Genomic DNA, 14,720 nt, shown 5'->3' with positions numbered 1-14,720 from the left:
ACCATACAGGTCAGGGATAAAGTTATTGAGAACGTTAAAGCTGGCTTAGGCTACAGAAAGATTTCCAAAGCCTTGAACATCCCACAGAGCACTGTTCAAGCGATCATTCAGAAATGGAAGGAGTATGTCACAACTGTAAACCTACCAAGACAAGGCCATCCACCTAAACTCACAGGCCGAACAAGGAGAGCACTGATCAGAAATGCAGTCAAGAGGCTCATGGTGACTTTGGACGAGCTGCAGAGATCTATAGCTCAGGTGGGGGAATCTGTCCATAGGACAATTATTAGTCGTGCACTGCACAAAGTTGGCCTTTATGGAAGAGTGGCAAGAAGAAAGCCATTGTTAACAGAAAAGCATAAGAAGTCCTGTTTGCAGTTTGCCACAAGCCATGTGGGGGACACAGCAAACATGTGGAAGAAGGTGCTCTGGTCAGATGAGACCAAAATTAAACTTTTTGGCCAAAATGCAAAACGCTATGTGTGGCGGAAAACTAACACTGCACATCACTCTGAACACACCATACCCACTGTCAAATATGGTGGTAGCAGCATCATGCTCGGGGGGGGGGGGGGGGGGGGGGGTGCTTCTTTTCAGCAGGGACAGGGAAGCTGGTCAGAGTTGATGGGAAGATGGATGGAGCCAAATACAGGGCAATCTTGGAAGAAAACCTCTTGGAGTCTGCAAAAGACTTGAGACTGGGGCGGAGGGTTACCTTCCAGCAGGAAAACGACCCTAAACAGAAAACCAGGGCAGCAATGGAATGGTTTAAAACAAAACACATCCGTGTGTTAGAATGGCCCAGTCAAAGTCCAGATCTAAATCCAATCGAGAATCTGTGGCAAGATCTGAAAACTGCTGTTCACAAACGCTGTCCATCTAATCTGACTGAGCTGGAGCTGTTTTGCAAAGAAGAATGGACAAGGATTTCAGTCTCTAGATGTGCAAAGCTGGTAGAGACATACCCTAAAAGACTGGCAGCTGTAATTGCAGCAAAAGGTGGTTCTACGAAGTATTGACTCAAGGGGCTGAATAATTACACACACCCCACTTTGCCGTTATTTTTTTTTTTTTAATGTTTGGAATCATGTATGGTTTTCATTCCACTTCTCACGTGTATACCAATTTGTATTGGTCTTTCACGTGGAATTCCAATAAAATTGATTCATGTTTGTGGCAGTAATGTGACAAAATGTGGAAAACTTCAAGGGGGCCGAATACTTTTACAAACCACTGTAAGTGTAGACGACACAGGAGGCACCAGCACCATGCAGATAACATACATGAGAGGTACCAGGAAAGTGATGAAACCATATTTGACTGTAAAGGCCACAAAAGGCTATAGAACTGTAGAGATGATATACATGAGAGTAGATTTAAGACGAAGCACTAGCACGGCTGAAGACATAAGAGAAGAGGATACCAGGGGTCGGTGGAGGCTTTATACATAATTGTAGCGGGCACAGTAGATATTAAGAATATAGCAACAAAACACATGAACATAGAGAGCACAGGAGACACCAGGGCTGTGGAGGTAGTGTACCCATGAGTAGAGGGTATAGACAAAAACAGTACTGCAGATGTGTCATACATGAGACTATAGGACACTAATGAAACCAGCCCAGTGGAGATAACGTACATGATAGTAGGAGGAACAGTTGGAACCAGGATTGTGAAGGTAGTATACGTGATAGTAGAGGGCATAGAAGCTACCAGTACTGCAGTGGCACCATACAGAAGAGTATAGGGCTCTACTGTAGATGCACCCGGACTGTGGAGGTGACATACATGAGCAGGGGTCTAAAAAGAAAGGGCACAGGTTGCTCTAGGATGATGAAGATTCCATCCATGATGTTAGAGAACACAGCATGCATCAAAACTGGAGGTTACCTAAATTCCATCTCCTAAAAAGCAATGTGACAATTTCCAAATCATGTAAACTATTTAATTGAAAATGGTGCATGGAGTACTTATCAGTTGTTAAACAGAAAAAAGATTGTTTATGAGAAATACATGTCCAATCAATACAGATGGGTCGGCACCACCAAAGATAAATAAAGCTCTTTTATTGATAACAGCAGTAACAGACGCTGTTTCGGGCTGAAAAGCCCTTTATCAAACTGCTCAATAGTGTAACAAACACCACCACCTTATATACACACCCACATAGTGGGTGGTGACATCGGCGGACCTGATGGGGAACTTAAACATATCAATGTATAGGAGCACACTCACCACGTACTGTGTAATCCAAACGCCGAGTGGAAACCTCACTGCGCGCTGTCTCAATGACGTAGGCCAATCAGAGCGGCTGATAGCCGCCGGCCAATAGTGAGAGAGCACCAGCGCCGCTCAGTGTGACGTCACGATCATCATACAAGCGTCCACACTGAGCGTGATCACGGGCCACCTCAAGGTGTAGGAAGAGGCGTGCAGTGTCATGACAACACCGCACCGCCCCTATAAACACAGACAGGGAGCGTGCATAATAAAACAGCAAGAGCTGAAAATTATTACATATACATCCAGAGTTTAAACATACTAAATTAAAACCAACACTTACACCTCCCCAGCAAGTCCTCCGATATCCTAGTAAAAACAATTAAAGAGCACCTGTAAAGATATAAGACAACATGTAAATCAAGATGTTAGGCGACCACAACAGTAAGACATCCCTCCCTCACAAGCAAAATCTGAGATCATATTCCTTGTTGAGGCCACCTGGACCCATGGTACCCAGTCTCCTTATCCAATATGCCTCCTTGCGTAATAGTTCCTTATCGCGACTCCCACCCCTATAGCTGACCGGTACCCCATCAATTACAGTGACTCTAAGCTGAGACACAGCATGTCGAAAACTATGAAAATGTTCCGCCACTGTTAAATTACATTGGGGATTCAGAATATTAGATTTATGTGATGATATGCGGTCCTTCAGATGCTGAGTCGTCTTACCAATGTATGAAAGACCGCATGGACACTTACACCCACCTATGCTAAGGTGCTCCTCACTTCACCTTTCTGCGTATGAGAAATACATGCTCATAAATTTGATGGCAGCAACACATTTCAAGAAACAAATTAGGTTAGCCGGCCACAGGTCAGTACCATTACAGTACTAGAAATAAAGCAAGCATCCCAGAAAGGATGTACTATATCTCAAGAATTTGTAAATGTCATGATCTACACTGAATAAAATCATGGACAGATTTTGTGAATCTAGAAAAATCTCTATACGCAAGGCCAAAAGAAAATGTTGGATGGCTGTGATCTTTAGGCCTTAGGAGCTTTGAGCATATAAAATAGACAAAATTATTCAGTAGAAATCACCGCATGAGCTCAGCAGCACTTCTGAAAAAACATTGTCTGTGAACAGTCTGTTACTGCTTTGTCATATGCTAATTAAAACTTACCCATGCAATGAAGAAACCATACTAAACATCAGTGGCGCAGCAATAGGGATGCAGAGGTTGCGACTGCATCAGGGCCCCTGGACCAGAGGGGCCCACTAGGAGCCCCCCTTCATCCATCTTATTAGCTTTTTATTGGTGCTATACTAGTAATGATCACCTCTGTGTACATTGTACAGTGGTAATTCTTAACAAACTGTTTCCTTACTCTAAATACATCTTTCTGACACTGCAGCTGTTCTTGATTGTTTTTGGGGCTCCATACAAATACAGTGCTTGGTGCCCCATGTAACATTTGCACTGGGGCCCCAATCTCCTTAGTTACGCCACTGCTAAACATGATGCAGAACTATTGCTGTCTGGGTCTGAGTTTTTTTTTGTATTTACTCATGAAATGTAAAACTGTTCTGTAGCTGGATAAATTAAAATATGAAATAGTTTTTAGAAGTCATAGACCCTACTTCGTACAGCTTAAAGTTCCCCCTGAAGCTTTATCAAAAGGTAGATACTTATATTGGTAGTGAGAAGCCTCTGAACAGTCCAAATGATTCCCATATCTTTGTAGTCTCCACTACTCCAACAATGGGTCCCTGTTCCCAACCTATGTGTTGCGGCAGCCTCTAGTATGTGTTGCCGCTCTGGCTTGTTCTCCGCTGCTATGTTGCTGCTTTACTCTTGCCTACGTTCACTGTAAGCCTAGCATAGTTAAAAAAGGACAACAAAAAAATTGACGCCAAACCCTGCATTTGCGATCATATGTCTGTAAATGCAGAGTTCGGCACCCATTTTTTGTCTTACTCTAACTACAAAATGACTACAGGGAGCATAGGAAAAAGCAAAGCGGCACTATGGAAAATGGAGGGAGAGGCCAACAGAACTGGGTGGTGAAAGAAGGAAAGTGCACTGTTTAAAGTTGTAAGTACTGTGCAGTTGCAGAGCATACTGCGCTCTCTATCTCCACCTGGCAAGCGTCACTAGCCCACCTCACCTGCCTCTCCCCACCCAGTATAATTAGCCAGCCTTCCCATCCAGCACCCTCAACTAGCCTTACCCGAACATCACCTGCCTTTGCTCCTCAAGCATCCTCAGCATGCCTCACCGGCCTCTCCCCAGCCTATCCTCACCTATGTTTTGCCAGCCTAGACTCTCCTGCCACTCCGCAGCCTAGCCTCACCTGCCTATCCTCACTTGCCTTTCCTCAGCCTATCGTCACCTGCCTCTCGCCAGCCTATCCTCACCTATTTCTTGCCAGCCTAGACTCTCCTGCCTCTCCCCAGCCTTGCCTCACCTGCCTTTCCCCAGCCCAGCCTCATCTGCCTTTCCCCTGCCCAGCCTCACCTGCCTTTCCCCTGCCCAGCCTCACCTGCCTTTCCCCTGCCCAGCCTCATCTGCCTTTCCCCTGCCTAGCCTCATCTGCCTTTCCCCTGCCTAGCCTCAACTGCCTCTCTCTAGCTAGCCTCTCCTGCCTCACCCCAGCTAGCCTCACCTGCCTCTACCAAGATAGCAGTTTTATCCTGCACCCTCATCTGCCTCTGTACTGTCTCATCCTTAGCCTCACCTGCTTCTCCTCACACACCATGCACACTCATCCTACCTCTCTCATCACCATGCACCTTTATTTAGCCTCACACAACCTCTCACCCAACCATCACCGCCCGTCACATTATCCCCAGCCAGCACCACATTATCTGCAGTCAGCATAACTTCCCCACCCAGCACTCAGTCAAAAATTAGGCCTCATTATCAAGCGTATTTAGGATAATGCACTGTTTTCATTCATCTCATGATTATTATTAGCGTTTTTCTATTATACATATGTGATGTATCACAGAGATCTGAATGTTTGGAGCGATGTGTCATGACTTCAAAAAGGTTGGGAACCACTGCTCTAAATTTCTTCAACTCAAGCCAATTGAGTATGTTTCCTTTGGTAGCACGCCTAGCTGCGGATGAGCATATCCCAATGGCATGCGCAGTTAAGGTCCATGCATGCCCAGTACAGCGAAGTGAACTGAGGAAAAAAGCCATGCACAAGTGGTTTTGTTCTACTGGGCATGCCCTAAACTTATTTGCACATCCCCAACTGGTATTGCTTAAAAGGAAACCAATATGGCAGCCTCCTTATCACCTCGAGTTCATTTTAAAGGATAAAGGAGACAACTGGCTTATCAATTCAAAGTTCAAGTTAGGATTGTAAATGTTAAAGGGTCCAAAAGTCACCAAGATTGTGCGAGTGACATACATGAATGTAGCAGACACAGAAGAAATGCAGAGGTACCATACATGAGATTAGAGGGCACATAAAGGGACAGGAATGCATAGGTGCTGTACATGAGTTTCTAGGACACCGTGACACCAGAGCTGTGGAGGTGACATTGGTGAGAGTAATGTGAACAAGGACTGTTAAAAGAGAACTGTAACGAGAGGAATTTGGAGGCTGCCATATTTATTTCCTTTTAAACCATACCAGTTGCCTGGCTGTCCAACTGATCCTCTGCCTCTAATGCTTTTAGCCATAGACCCTCAACAAGCATATGTAGATCAGGCGTTTCTAACATTGTCAAATCTGACAAGATTAGCTGTATGTTTGTTTCTGGTGTTATACAGACCCTACTGCAGCCAAATAGATCAGCAGGATTGCCAGGCAACTGGTATTGTTTAAAAGGAAATAAATATGGCAGCCTCCAAATCCCTCTCACTTCAGTTGTTCTTTAAGGTCATATACATGAAAGTAAAGGGAGGTGACAGAAGGCCTCAGTAATGCAGAGGTACCATAGGTGAGATTAGAGGGCATGTGAGGGACCAAGACAATGGAGAGGTCATAATTGAGAGATGCACAAAATGCTCTATGGCAGCAGGAGTAACATACATACAGTATGTGTATAGATCACAGGAAGCATCATGACTGACATGAATGGTACCAGGATTGCAGAAGTAATTATATCATTACAGTAAGAAGCACAGTATACACTAGGATTGTTGGTGTGCAGTATATTGACCTAGAGTAGTAAAGAGGCAGCAGGATTGTGAAGATAACATGAGAGTATAAAGGAGGCAGCAGCAATGGGAACATGAGGCTATTGAAACAAGCTCTCGCAACCCACCCCTTTAAAGGGAACCTAAACTGAGTAAAATTATTAAAAATAAACACATGATGTACCTGCAAACGAATATTACTTACCTTGCTGTCAGTTCCTCTCAGAAGCTTGCCATTTTTTGCTAACAATGATCCCTTCCAGTTCTGACAAGATTTTGTCAGAACTGAAATATATCAGTTGCTGTCCGTTATATATCAGTTGCTGTCAGTTATGTCCTTATTTCCCTACGGCTCAAGTGGGTGATATTACAGTTTACAAGTGTGCTAACTCAAAAGCTGTTTCAGGGGCATTGCCATTTTTAAAATGGAGGATGTAGAATTCCATCGATCACAGTGGACAAACAGGACATGGGAGAGGAGAAGATTGGTGATTATACTACACTGGAGGCAAGTATGACGTGTGTATGGCCCAGTGCACACCAAAAACCTCTAGCAGATCTGCAAAACGCTAGAGGTTTTTGAAGCAGATTTCAGAGCGATTCTAGGCATGTTTAGAGGCGTTTTCTAAACATGCCTAGCGATTTTTGGAGCATTTTTGTGTAGCAGATTACAAATATTGTTACAGTAAAGCTGTTACTGAACAGCTACTGTAACTAAAACGCCTGGAAAACCTCTCTGATCTAGCGTTTTTCAGAGTGGTTTTCTGCTTTCCTATACTTAACATTGAGGCAGAAACGCCTCAGAAATCTAAAAAATGCTGCAGCCTCCGAGTTTGCATTTGTGGAAAAAACGAACCGTTCTGATGTGCACCATCCCATTCACTTTCATTAGCCAAGCGGTTTTCCCCCTGCAAGCGTTTTAAAAAAATGCTCCAGAACCGCTCCGGTGTGCACCAGCCCTATGTGTATTTTAATTTTCAGTTCAGGCTTTCTTTAAACTCGCCTACCCATACTCCTCTGGACCTCTCCTTGTAACTGTTGGTAATTATCCATGGTTCCACTTCTTCCACCAGATGTATACTAGGTTTTCCAACTCCTAGGTTATATGTTTGGATGTTTGAGGTCCTCTTCTCCTTTTGCATTATTGTTTGTACATGTGAGGTGTGCACGTTCCTTATCTGTACCCTCTGTTTATTGTAAAATACTGTGCTGAATAATGGTGCTTTATAGTTACATAGTTACATTGGTTGAAAAAAGACATACGTCCATCGAGTTCAACCAGTATAAAGTACAACACCAGCCTGCTCCCTCACATATCCCTGTTGATCCAGAGGAAGGCGAAAAAACCCTTACAAGGCATGGTCCAATTAGCCCCTAAAGGGAAAAATTCCTTCCCGACTCCAGATGGCAATCAGATAAAATCCCTGGATCAACATCATTAGGCATTACCTAGTAATTGTAGCCATCAATGTCTTTCAATGCAAGGAAAGCATCTAAGCCCCCTTTAAATGCAGGTATAGAGTTTGCCATAACGATTTCCTGTGGCAATGCATTCCACATATTAATCACTCTTACTGTAAAGAACCCTTTCCTAAATAAATGGCTAAAACGTTTTTCCTCCATGCGCAGATCATGTCCTCTAGTCCTTTGAGGAGGCCTAGGGACAAAAAGCTCATCCGCCAAGCTATTATATTGCCCTCTGATGTATTTATACATGTTAATTAGATCCCCTCTAAGGCGTCTTTTCTCTAGACTAAACAAACCCAGTTTATCTAACCTTTCTTGATAAGTGAGACCTTCCATCCCACGTATCAATTTTGTTGCTCGTCTCTGCACCTGCTCTAAAACTGCAATATCTTTTTTGTAATGTGGTGCCCAGAACTGAATTCCATATTCCAAATGTGGCCTTACTAGAGAGTTAAACAGGGGCAATATTATGCTAGCATCTCGAGTTTTTATTTCCCTTTTAATGCATCCCAAAATTTTGTTAGCTTTAGCTGCAGCTGCTTGGCATTGAGTACGATTATTTAACTTGTTGTCGATGAGTACTCCTAAGTCCTTCTCCAAGTTTGATGTCCCCAACTGTATCCCATTTATTTTGTATGGTGCTAGACCATTAGTACGTCCAAAATGCATGACTTTACATTTGTCAACATTGAATTTCAACTGCCATGTATGTGCCCATATAGCCATCCTATCCAGATCCTGTTGCAATATGACACTATCTTCCTGAGAGTTGATGATTCTGCACAATTTTGTATCATCTGGAAAAATAGCAACATTGCTTACTACTGCATCTACTAGGTCATTAATAAATATATTGAAGAGCACTGGACCCAGAACAGACCCCTGTGGGACCCCACTGCTAACAGTCTCCCATTTTGTGTACGATCCATTGACCACAACTCTTTGTTTTCTCTCCATTAGCCAGTTCCCTATCCATGAACACAGACTCTTCCCCAGTCCTTGCATCCTCAACTTTTGCACCAGACTTTTGTGGGGAACAGTGTCGAAGGCCTTTGCAAAGTCCAAGTATATCACATCTACAGCATTCCCAATATCCATATTAGCATTCACTACCTCATAAAAGCTGAGCATGTTAGTCAAACAGGACCTGTCTTTAGTAAACCCATGTTGATGCTGAGAAATAAGATTATTTTCTACTATGCAGTCATGTATAGTATCTCTTAGTAACCCCTCAAATAGTTTGCATACAACTGATGTTAAGCTTACAGGTCTATAATTTCCTGGATCTGATTTTTTGCCTTTCTTAAATTATGGGAAAACGTGGGCTGTACGCCAATCCACTGGGACTCTGCCAGTTGCAAGAGAGTCACAAAAGATAAGATAAAGGGGTTTATCTATAACGGAACTTAATTCCCTTAGGACCCGAGGATGCATGCCATCCGGGCCAGGTGCCTTGTCTATTTTTAATTTATTTAGTCTTGCCTTCACTTCTTCCTGCGTTAAGTATTTAATATTACAGTTAGAAGATTGAGACTCTTCCGCCTCTGTAATTTGCAACAGTGCTGTTTCTTTTGTGAAGACAGAAGCAAAGAAAGCATTTAATAACTCTGCCTTACCTTGGTCATCCAACATTGAGTTCCCACCCTCATCCTTTAGGAGTCCTATACAGTCAACCTTTCTTTTTTTAGAGTTGATGTACTTGTAAAACTTTTTTGGGTTAGATTTGATATCCCTAGCGATTTGTTTTTCAGCTTCAATCTTTGCCTGCCTAATTTCTTTTTACAATTTTTATTGCACTCCTTGCTTAGTGCAGCCTCGGTCCCCTCCTGTTTTAAGACCTTATAGGCATTCTTTTTCCTCTTCATTTTATCTTTAACCTTTCTATTCATCCAGAGAGGCCTTTTTTTATTCCTAGATATTTTGTTTCCATATGGGATATACATACTACAATATTGATTGAGTATAAGTTTAAAAGCTTGCCATTTCCCTTCAGTGTCTTCCCCTTGCAGTACATTATCCCAGTTCACCAAACTTATAAATAAAAGTAAATAATAATTAGTGTTAGGCATACAGTAGGTAAAAGTTAGCAATGGGCATATAGCCAGGGAAAAAGGTTAAATCAATTGATCAGCTAAACAAAATAACGTAGCAGAAGCAGAGTTGCTATAGGGCCTGGACAATTGAATCAAGACTTTCTTACGGCAGAAAACAGCTCCTCCAATCCTTTCTCTTTATCACAGGAAGTGGTAGAATTCGGTGCACTTGGCTTTGCTGGAGATGATGAGGATGCAGATTGCAGATAGTAAGAACATTATTGCACTCGGCAGCTTGTAATTAACCAAAGAGGCCTCTTGATACCATTCAAGCTCTTTAAGCTTAGATGATATTTTTGTAATTGGCACTGAAAAGAGAAAGTTCCCTACAAGGTATTCAGCGGTTGTACGTGAGGAAAAGTTTCATTCAATTCAAGGTCAGAGAAGGCATTTATCATCTCACAGAGGTTTTCCGCCATTTCTCTGTTTAGGATCACAAGTGGAATATCCTCCATGGACTATATATTTATATATCATCACATTACATTAAAACATTGACATGGAGCTATGATTACAAAAAGAAAACTAAAAAATCCCACTGTTCTATCAGCCTTTGTCAGGCTGCAGAGGAAATATTTCAACAACTCACCATTAGTTGGTAGTATCCAGGCTAGCTTTGATCTGTACCCAAGGTGACATGGTGAGACAAGCATGTGTATATGCAGTGCAAAACATATAAATAACCAGGCTTTATTACTTATTGTATTTTGTTGCCTGAAAGAGTGCATTTTTAGGCATGGAAGTGACAGCTTCAGTCTTGTCGGTACCCTGCTGGAAATATAGTAAACCTCCCTAATAAGCAGATTACAGCCATAAACGGTTTCCTGGCAGAATACAACTTCTGAGAGCAGAAGGGGATAAAAAAAAATGGTCAAAAGTTGTTGTATTTTAACTCTGGAGTACTTGACCCTCTGGGCGATAATCCCGAGCTGAGCTCGGGGTAAGCCGCCGTAGAGGATTTCTCAGGCATAATTTTTTGTTGTTGCACGCAGCTAGCACTTTGCTAGCCGCGTGTATATACCGATCGCCGCCACTCCGCACTGATTCGCAGCTACCCGCCGTGCCGCGCCGCCCCCCACCCGACCGACCCTGTGCGCAGCCTGGCCAATCAGTGCCAGGCAGCTCTGAGGGATGGATCAGGACTCCCTCTGACGTCACGACGTTGTTGACGTCATCCCGATTGCCGCCATGGCGACGGGGAAACCAAACAGGAAATCCCGTTCTGAACGGGATTTCCTGTTTGCTCTGATCGCCGGAGGCTATCGGAGGGGGTGGGGGGATGCCGCTGCACAGTGGCTATCATGTAGCTAACGCTAGTCTAGCTACAAGATTAAAGAAAAAATTTTTAAAAAGTGCTGCGCCGCCCCCTGGCGATATTGTTGTATCGCCCAGGAGGTTAATAGACTGCCACTGAGCAGAAATTCCACCACTAGAGTCAGCACACCGTCTATGTCACTAGGTGCTGGATAAAATGGCATAGGCAGTGCCACAAATCAACAGAGCATGCAGATATTATCAGCACACCACGTTTGAAGTTACAGCACACACTTTATTGTGCCAGTATCCACAGTAAAGTCATGAGCAGAGGTCATGAGCAGAGGAAACAGTCAATCTACTTTGTAAATGTTTAAATATAAAATAAAATCATGGGATATTTAAAAAAAAAGTTCATTTTAGGAGTAGGAGGATAAATACAACTGTTTATCTCAGCGGTTTATTTTCAACTTGGGTTCACTTTGAAGGACACCTGAAATGAGAGGGATTATGGATGCTGCCATATTTATTTATTTTTAAGCAATGCTAGTTGCCTGGCTATCTTAAAGATTAAATGCCTCTAATACTTTTAACAATAGCCTCGGACCAAGCATGCAGCAGATCAGTTGTTTCTGGCATTAATGTCAGATCTGAGAAACTTAGCTGCATGCTTGTTTCATGTGTGTGATTCAGACACTACTGCAGCCAAATAGATTATTAGGGCTGCCAGGCAACTGGTATTGTTTAAAAGGAAATAAATATGGCAACCTCCATATACTTCTCCTTTTAATTGTCATTTAAAGGGAATCTGAAGTGAGAGGCATATGGAGGCTGCCATATTTATTTCTTTATAAACAATGCAGATTGCCTTTTTGTCCTGCTGATCCTGTGCCTCCAATACTTTGCCATATACCCTGAACAAGCATGCAGATCATATTTTTGGACTGACGTCTGACTGGATTAGCTGCAGGCTTGTTTCAGGTGTGTGATTCAGTTACTACTGCAGCCAAAGAGATCAGCAGGACTGCTGGGCAACTGCTATTATTTAGAAATAAATAAATATGGCAGCCACTATATTTCTCTCCCTACAGGTTCCCTTTAATATTTTAAAATGTTTAATATAAAAGAACAATACGTTTGCAATCTAAATTCCTGATTTCCAATCTTTTTGTAATCAGTGGAGGAAAGAACAGTAGCTGCTCCTGAAATATTTATGTATCTGTGGCATTATTAACCTGTGTTCAGATGGAAAATTTTAGGGTGACCATGTATGTAGCAATCAATTCATTCAGTAGATCTTTAGATGGAAAACAAAACAAATCTGTCAACTTGATAAATAACCATGATTTTCCAATCTCATATTCGGAGCCACCACCTATTACCTATTGTCACCTATTACCTTGCCCTATTGAGATGACAAAATATGGACCTGCAAAGGTGTCCACAGCAGTGGAGAAACTGTCACTCCATTGGTACCACTAGTCACAAGCCCCAGCGCAAACTTTCCATGGGACCACACTGCCTTGTACTGTGTATATAATAATGGCATAAGTGCCAAAGCCTGCTGTCCTAGAGCACCCTGGTGTGCCAGAGATGTGTGTAGGGTGAGGGGAACAGCTTGCTAAGGATTAACACTATTCCAGGCACAAATAGGTCGAATTATTACCATTATAACACAAATGAAGAGCTATTGCAGCAGTTGTAAAACGGCCCCAAATGTGCCCACTATGGTCTAGGGCAGGCATGGGCAAACTTGGCCCTCCAGCTGTTACGGAACTACAAGTCCCAAAATGCATTTGCCTTTATGAGTCATGATTCTGGCTGACAGACTCCTGCAATGCATTGTGGGACTTGTAGTTCTGTAACAGCTGGAGGGCCAAGTTTGCCCATACCTGGTCTAGGGGCTCAGTGTGAATGTGACCTCTACATCCCCTATTGCTGTGGCACTGTAGAACATTAGGCTGTGCCAGGCCTTGATTTACCTCACAGGAGCCTATAGGCACAAATGTTCTGACACCTTAGACTTTGCCCTCCATGAACCTGCAAACCCCCAAACTGCACCATAAGTATCCTGGCTGTCACAGCTGTCACTTCTTCCTTGCACGTCATATGTAGCTACAGGTGTCCCTAAGTATTAGGTAGCCTGGAGTATCCTCCATAGTGTTGACTGAACAGTGCTCGACACTGTTCATTATTCCCCGAACATTGGCGGGTTCGGGTCGAGCACAGCTAAGCACCGCATGGTGCTCGACCGTGCTGTTTGGTCTCCTCCCCTCGCTTATTGGCACCTTTGCAGGCAGCCAATAAGCGGCGACAATGCCTAGCTGGCTGTGACCATAGCTGTGATTGGCTGAGCGGGTCACGTGGTTCGGGTATACACATACCTGAACGCGCGCTGGCTCCGCCATTCGCATTGGGGGTTTAGCTTGGGGTAGGGAGGAGACACAGCTAGCGGTTAGGTGCCAGCCAGGCCAGCCATAGTGCCCCAGCCTCACCACCACTGCCAGAAGCAGCCACAGTGCCCCAGCCTCACCACTGCCAGCAGCAGCCACAGTGCCCCTGCCTCACCACTGCCAGCAGACACTGCCAGCAGCCACTGTGCCCATTGTTTTTGTTGCCAGGCCAGCCACAGTGCACCTGCCTCACCACTGCCAGCAGGCACTGCCAGCAGCCACAGTGCACATCTTTTTTGTTGCCAGCCACAGTGCACCTGCCTCACCACTGCCAGCAGCCACCGTGCCCATCATATTTGGTCCCAGTTTCAGTGCCAGCTGGGAACAGTTGTGCCCATAAAAAACACAGTTTATTGAATTTTACTGTTGCTTATTGTTGAAAAAAAAAACAGTACTTTCAGTGCCAGCTGGGAACAGTTGTGCCCATAAAAAAAGCACAGTTTATTGAATTTTACTGTTGCTGATTGCTGAAAAAAAAACAGTACTTTCAGTGCCAGCTTGGAACAGTTGTGCCCATTAAAAACAGTTTATTGAATTTTACTGTTGCTTATTGTTGAAAACAAAACTGTACTTTCAGTGCCAGCTGGGAACAGTTGTGCCCATAAAAAAACACAGTTTATTGAATTTTACTGTTGCTTAGTGTTGTATAAAAAAGCAGTACTTTCAGGGCTAGCTGGGAAAACCTGTGCCCATAAAAAAAAAAAAAAGTTTATTTAATTTTTCTTTGTGACAAGTAACGACTACTTTGAAGAAATCCAGTGAAAGAGGGAGGGGCAGGGGAAGTGGTGTTTCCCCTGATGGTTCACGTAGAGGCCGTGTTTGTGGAGCAAAGAAGAAAACGCACTCAATACCACCCATCTTATACGGGCAAAAAGCAACCCTCAATAACTCACAAGAACGAGACCAGGGTGACCATTGGTTGACCTCTCAAGCGTCCTGCAACGGGTTAAGCACCAGCCCATTCTTGTCAGGCACGAGGTCCTCTGCCAGTTACAAGAAGCCAGTGGGCACAAACGTGACACCACCGGCAGCTACACCATGCACACAACGGCCACATACCGAGTCCG

At 43.6% G+C, this 14,720-nt stretch overlaps 1 protein-coding gene across 1 annotated transcript in view; it reads right to left on the bottom strand.

Annotated features, from left to right (window-relative positions):
• Nucleotides 1–2,526: 2,526 nt before the first annotated feature.
• SLC15A5 (solute carrier family 15 member 5) overlaps nt 2,527–14,720 on the bottom strand; it is a 152,473-nt gene continuing 140,279 nt past the window's right edge. Inside the window, exon 10 of the mRNA XM_068277381.1 lies at nt 2,527–2,613. The gene's annotated coding sequence lies outside the window, so the exon portion shown is untranslated. The remainder of the gene's footprint in view (nt 2,614–14,720) is intronic.

Source organism: Hyperolius riggenbachi, chromosome 3 (assembly GCF_040937935.1).
Source record: "Hyperolius riggenbachi isolate aHypRig1 chromosome 3, aHypRig1.pri, whole genome shotgun sequence".
In the NCBI taxonomy this organism is placed as follows: Eukaryota; Metazoa; Chordata; class Amphibia; order Anura; family Hyperoliidae; genus Hyperolius; species Hyperolius riggenbachi.
Note: the sequence above shows the minus strand (reverse complement) of the source record. Positions and strands in the feature narration are given on the sequence as shown.